The sequence below is a fragment of the Ranitomeya variabilis genome, chromosome 4, assembly GCF_051348905.1.
Source record: "Ranitomeya variabilis isolate aRanVar5 chromosome 4, aRanVar5.hap1, whole genome shotgun sequence".
Classification (NCBI taxonomy): Eukaryota; Metazoa; Chordata; class Amphibia; order Anura; family Dendrobatidae; genus Ranitomeya; species Ranitomeya variabilis.
The window spans coordinates 240,370,114-240,377,375 of NC_135235.1; positions in this window are offsets into that span (position 1 = coordinate 240,370,114).

Genomic DNA, 7,262 nt, shown 5'->3' on the forward strand with positions numbered 1-7,262 from the left:
TTATTGTAGATATAGACTGTACGGGCTCCTGTCAGGTATATATTATTGTAGATACAGACTGTATGGGCTCCTGTCAGGTATATATTACTGTATCTACATACTGTCATATATACTGTAGACTGTACGGGCTCCTGTCAGGTATATATTATTGTAGATATAGACTGTATGGGCTCCTGTCAGGTATATATTATTGTAGATACAGACTGTATGGGCTCCTGTCAGGTATATATTATTGTAGATACAGACTGTACAGGCTCCTGTCAGGTATATATTAGTGATGACATCAGAATGTATGGGCTCCTGTCAGGTATATATTAGTGATGACATCAGAATGTATGGGCTCCTGTCAGGTATATATTACAGTAGTGATGATATCAGAATGTATGGGCCTCTGTGAGGCATATATTACAGTAGTGATGATATCAGAATGTATGGGCTCCTGTCAGGTATATATTAGTGATGATATCAGAATGTATGGGCCCCTGTCAGGTATATATTACAGTAGTGATGATATCAGAATGTATGGGCCCCTGTCAGGTATATATTACAGTAGTGATGATATCAGAATGTATGGGCCCCTGTCAGGTATATATTACAGTAGTGATGATATCAGAATGTATGGGCTCCTGTCAGGTATATATTAGTGATGATATCAGAATGTACGGGCTCCTGTCAGGTATATATGACTGATGATATCAGAATGTATGGGCCCCTGTCAGGTATATATTACTGTAGATACAAAATGTATGGGCTCCTGTCAGGTATATATTACTGTAGATACAGACTGTACGGGCTCCTGTCAGGTATATATTATTGTATATACAGACTGTACGGGCTCCTGTCAGGTATATATTACTGTAGATACAGACAGTACAGGCTCCTGTCAGGTATATATTATTGTAGATATAGAATGTATGGACTCCTGTTAGGTATATATTATTGTATATATAGACTGTACAGGCTCCTGTCAGGTATATATTATTGTAGATATAGACTGTACGGGCTCCTGTCAGGTATATATTACTGTAGATATAGACTGTATGGGCTCCTTCCAGGTATATATTAGTGTAGATATAGACTGTACAGGCTCCTGTCAGGTATATATTACTGTAGATATAGACTGTATGGGCTCCTTCCAGGTATATATTATTGTAGATATAGACTGTACGGGCTCCTGTCAGGTATATATTATTGTAGATATAGACTGTACAGGCTCCTGTCAGGTATATATTATTGTAGATACAGACTGTACGGGCTCCTTCCAGGTATATATTATTGTAGATATAGACTGTACGGGCTCCTGTCAGGTATATATTATTGTAGATATAGACTGTACAGGCTCCTGTCAGGTATATATTATTGTAGATATAGACTGTACGGGCCCCTGTCAGGTATATATTACTGTAGATATAGACTGTACGGGCTCCTGTCAGGTATATATTACTGTAGATATAGACTGTACGGGCTCCTGTCAGGTATATATTACTGTAGATATAGACTGTACAGGCTCCTGTCAGGTATATATTATTGTAGATACAGACTGTACGGGCTCCTGTCAGGTATATATTACTGTAGATATAGACTGTACAGGCTCCTGTCAGGTATATATTATTGTAGATACAGTCTGTACGGGCTCCTGTCAGGTATATATTATTGTAGATATAGACTGTACAGGCTCCTGTCAGGTATATATTATTGTAGATACAGACTGTACGGGCTCCTGTCAGGTATATATTATTGTATATATAGACTGTACGGGCTCCTGTCAGGTATATATTATTGTAGATATAGACTGTACGGGCTCCCGTCAGGTATATATTATTGTAGATACAGACTGTACGGGCTCCTGTCAGGTATATATTATTGTAGATATAGACTGTACAGGCTCCTGTCAGGTATATATTATTGTAGATACAGTCTGTACGGGCTCCTGTCAGGTATATATTATTGTAGATATAGACTGTACGGGCTCCTGTCAGGCATATATTATTGTAGATACAGACTGTACGGGCTCCTGTCAGGTATATATTATTGTATATATAGACTGTACGGGCTCCTGTCAGGTATATATTATTGTAGATATAGACTGTACGGGCTCCTGTCAGGTATATATTATTGTAGATACAGACTGTACGGGCTCCTGTCAGGTATATATTATTGTAGATATAGACTGTACGGGCTCCTGTCAGGTATATATTATTGTAGATATAGACTGTACGGGCTCCTGTCAGGTATATATTATTGTAGATACAGACTGTACAGGCTCCTGTCAGGTATAGATTATTGTAGATATAGACTGTACGGGCTCCTGTCAGGTATATATTATTGTAGATACAGACTGTACGGGCTCCTGTCAGGTATATATTATTGTAGATATAGACTGTACAGGCTCCTGTCAGGTATATATTATTGTAGATACAGACTGTACGGGCTCTTGTCAGGTATATATTATTGTAGATATAGACTGTACGGGCTCCTGTCAGGTATATATTATTGTAGATACAGACTGTACGGGCTCCTGTCAGGTATATATTATTGTAGATACAGACTGTACGGGCTCCTGTCAGGTATATATTATTGTAGATACAGACTGTATGGGCTCCTGTCAGGTATATATTATTGTAGATATAGAATGTACAGACTCCTGTCAGGTATATATTATTGTAGATATAGACTGTACAGGCTCCTGTCAGGTATATATTATTGTAGATATAGACTGTACGGGCTCCTGTCAGGTATAGATTATTGTAGATATAGACTGTACGGGCTCCTGTCAGGTATATATTATTGTAGATACAGACTGTACGGGCTCCTGTCAGGCATATATTATTGTAGATACAGACTGTACGGGCTCCTGTCAGGTATATATTATTGTAGATATAGACTGTACGGGCTCCTGTCAGGTATAGATTATTGTAGATATAGACTGTACGGGCTCCTGTCAGGTATATATTATTGTAGATATAGACTGTACGGGCTCCTGTCAGGTATATATTATTGTAGATATAGACTGTACGGGCTCCTGTCAGGTATATATTATTGTAGATATAGACTGTACAGGCTCCTGTCAGGTATATATTATTGTAGATACAGACTGTACAGGCTCCTGTCAGGTATATATTATTGTAGATATAGACTGTATGGGCTCCTGTCAGGTATATATTATTGTAGATATAGACTGTACGGGCTCCTGTCAGGTATATATTATTGTAGATATAGACTGTACGGGCTCCTGTCAGGTATATATTATTGTAGATATAGACTGTACGGGCTCCTGTCAGGTATATATTATTGTAGATATAGACTGTACGGGCTCCTGTCAGGTATATATTATTGTAGATATAGACTGTACAGGCTCCTGTCAGGTATATATTATTGTAGATACAGACTGTACAGGCTCCTGTCAGATATATATTACTGTAGATATAGACTGTACGGGCTCCTGTCAGGTATATATTATTGTAGATACAGACTGTACGGGCTCCTGTCAGGTATATATTATTGTAGATAGATAAACTGCTAGATAGATAGATACATAGATAGATAGACAGATAGACTGCTAGATAGACAGACAGATAGACTGCTAGATAGACAGATAGATAGACTGATAGATAGATAGATAGATAGATAGATAGATAGATAGATAGATAGATAGATAGATAGATAGACTCAAAAAAAGGAAAAGCAGCACAAAATAATTGAAAAAAAGTGGACTTTAATGCCTGAACGGCGTGGCAACGTTTCGGATGTGTTATCCTTTGTCAAGCATCGGTGTAACGGTTGGTGAGGAATTTGATCCTGGCTGCAGCATTCAGGACAGATTGGGTCGGGGAGAGTTTGGTAAGAGGGAGGCCGATTAGTAGAGAGTTACAATAGTCCAGACGAGAATGAATAAGTGAGACAGTAAGAGTTTTTGCAGAGTCGAAAGTAAGAAAAGGGCGAATTCTAGAAATGTTTTTGAGATGCAAATAAGAAGAGCGAGCCAGTGATCGGATGTGGGTGGTGAATGAAAGCTCGGAATCAAGGATGACCCCAAGGCAGCAGGCATGCTGCTTTGGAGTAATGGTGGAACCACACACGGAGATGGCAATGTCAGGCAAAGGTAGGTTAGCAGAGGGAGAGAACACGAGGAGTTCAGTTTTTGACAGGTTCAGTTTCAGATAGAGGGAGGACATGATGTTAGATAGATAGACTGATAGATAGATAGATAGATAGATAGATAGATAGATAGATAGATAGATAGATAGATAGACTGATTGATAGATAGATAGAGAGATAGACAGACAGACAGACAGACAGACAGATAGATAGATAGATAGATAGATAGATAGATAGATAGATAGACTAATAGATAGATAGATAGATAGACTGATAGATAGATAGATAGACTGATTGATAGATAGATAGATAGATAGATAGATAGACTGATTGATAGACTGATTGATAGATAGAAAGATAGATAGATAGATAGATAGATAGATAGATAGATAGACTGATTGATAGATAGTTAGATAGACTGCTAGATAGATCTGTCTTGGGGTGCCTTACAACATATTGACGCCCCTTTAGGGTGGAAGTAGGGGAAAGGCGAGATTTTTCACAAAATCAGAAATTTCTCAAAATTTTTCTAAGTGTCAAGGACTCTTTCAGAAAAGCTCCCCCCAAAGGCTCTGGCCCTTAACCCAGGGGCCTGCTCACCCCCAGAGGGAGCCTGCTTGTCCCATTTCAGGGATTTCAGCCTGAGAGCCATGGAATCCTGCACCTTATTTGGAGCAATTTGTCAGGATCTCAGGCAGCGTGGTGGTCTACATGAATAAAGCAGACAGATACAAGGCCTTTACAGCACATTTGTCCAACATGTCCTAATTATTTATCTTCTATAAATTGCTATATGTAGAGAGAGAGAGAGAGAGAGAGAGAGAGAGAGTCCCAGCAGGGGCCCCAATAGAGATAGATAGATAGACAGACAGACAGACTGATTGATAGATAGATTGATTGATAGATAGACAGATAGATAGACTGATTGATAGATAGATAGATAGATAGATAGACTGCTAGATAGATAGATAGAGAGATAGACTGCTAGATAGATAGATAGATAGATAGACAGACAGACAGACAGACACAGACAGATAGATAGATAGATAGATAGATAGATAGATAGATAGATAGATAGATAGACTGATTGATAGATAGATAGATAGATAGATAGATAGATAGATATATAGATAGAAAGATAGATAGACTGATTAATAGATAGTTAGATAGACTGCTAGATAGATCTGTCTTGGGGTGCCTTACAACATATTGACGCCGCTTTAGGGTGGAAGTAGAGGAATGGCGAGATTTTTCACAAAATCGGAAATTTCTCAAAATTTTTCTAAGTGTCAAGGACTCTTTCAGAAAAGCTCCCCCCAAAGGCTCTGGCCCTTAACCCAGGGGCCTGCTCACCCCCAGAGGGAGCCTGCTCGTCCCATTTCAGGGATTTCAGCCTGAGAGCCATGGAATCCTGCACCTTATTTGGAGCAATTTGTCAGGATCTCAGGCAGAGTGGTGGTCTACATGAATAAAGCAGACAGATACAAGGCCTTTACAGCACATTTGTCCAACATGTCCTAATTATTTATCTTCTATAAATTGCTATATATAGAGAGAGAGTCCCACCAGGGGCCCCAATGTCTGTTTGGACAGCAGATTTGAAAATACATTTTCAGTCAGAGCCATTTTAATGTCAAGGTGTCAAGGACAAAGACACTTCCAGAAAATCTTCCCCAGGCTCCTGGAAGCGTCCTCGGTACACCTCCAGCGGCTTCCCCCTCCTGGAAGTCTGACACTCGCCTGAAAATTTTAAAGTATGAAAATACGGTTTTTCACACAAAATTCAACTTTCCGCCCGTGAACCACAAACTTCACCCACACTTAGGTCACTGTCTTGGGGTACCTTACAACATATTGATGCCCCCCTGGGGTTGAAGTAGGGGAAATGGGTCATTTTTCACAAAATCAGGATTTTCTCAAAATTTTTCTAAGTGTCAAGGACACTTTCAAAAAGCTTCCCCAGCAGTCCATTCTACTGTATGGAGTCTGATGGGGAATGCAATCTACTGTAAAACTGGAAGGGGGTCAGGTAACTCCTCATATTGCATCTGACCTGCCCCAAAAACATACAGGTGTCGCACTACTTGTGTTCAAAGAAAAGGGAAGAGAAATATAGGTCATACACAAATATAGGTCATACACAGATTTCCCATAGAGATGTATTGTGCTGCCAAAATTAGAAGCCTGGAGCTGTGGGGAGGAAATACAGAGCAATGCAATTATTATTATTTATTATTATTATTATACATTTTTATAGCGCCATTTATTCCATGGCGCTTTACATGTGAATAAGGGGCAAATATAGACAAATACATTAAACATGAGCAAAAAACAAGGCACACGGGTACATAAGGAGGGAGGACCCTGCCCACGAGGGCTCACAGTCTGCAGGGGATGGGTGATGATACACTAAGAGAGGGTAGAGCTGGTTGTGTGGCGGTTCAGTAGGTTCAGGATCACTGCAGGCTGTAGGCTTGTCGGAAGAGGTGGGTCTTCAGGTTCTTTTTGAAGGTTTCTAGGGTAGGCGAGAGTCTGATGTGTTGGGGTAGAGAGTTCCAGAATATGGGGGAAGCACAGGAGAAGTCTTGGATGCAGTTGTGGGAAGAAGAGATGAGAGGGGAGCAGAGGAGGAGATCTTGAGAGGATTGGAGGTTGCGTGTAGGTAGGTACCGGGAGACCATGTCACAGATGTATGGAGGAGATAGGTTGTGGATGGCTTTGTATGTCATTGTGAGGATTTTGAACTGGAGTCTCTGGGCAATAGGAAGCCAGTGAAGGACTTGACATAGGGGAGAGGCCGGGGAATAGCGGGGAGACAGGTAGATTAGTCGGGCAGCAGAGTGTAGGATGGATTGGAGTGGTGCCAGAGTGCTAGAGGGGAGGCCAGAGAGTAGGAGGTTGCAGTAGTCGAGGCGGGAGGTGATGCACTGCAATGCACTGAGAGTGGACTATACTGCCATTATACTGCCATTTAGTGAGTATTTTTTATACTACACTCTAGCAGATTTTTTTTAAACCTCCCCCTATACAAGCACTTAATTAACATTCAATGTCTTCTCAGAGAGGTAAGCTTCCATTCAGAAAAGCTTAGCCCCCCTCCCCCAGCAATGCCTTGCACTGAGAGCAGACTGTAATGCCATCTAGTGTGTATTTTTTATACTACA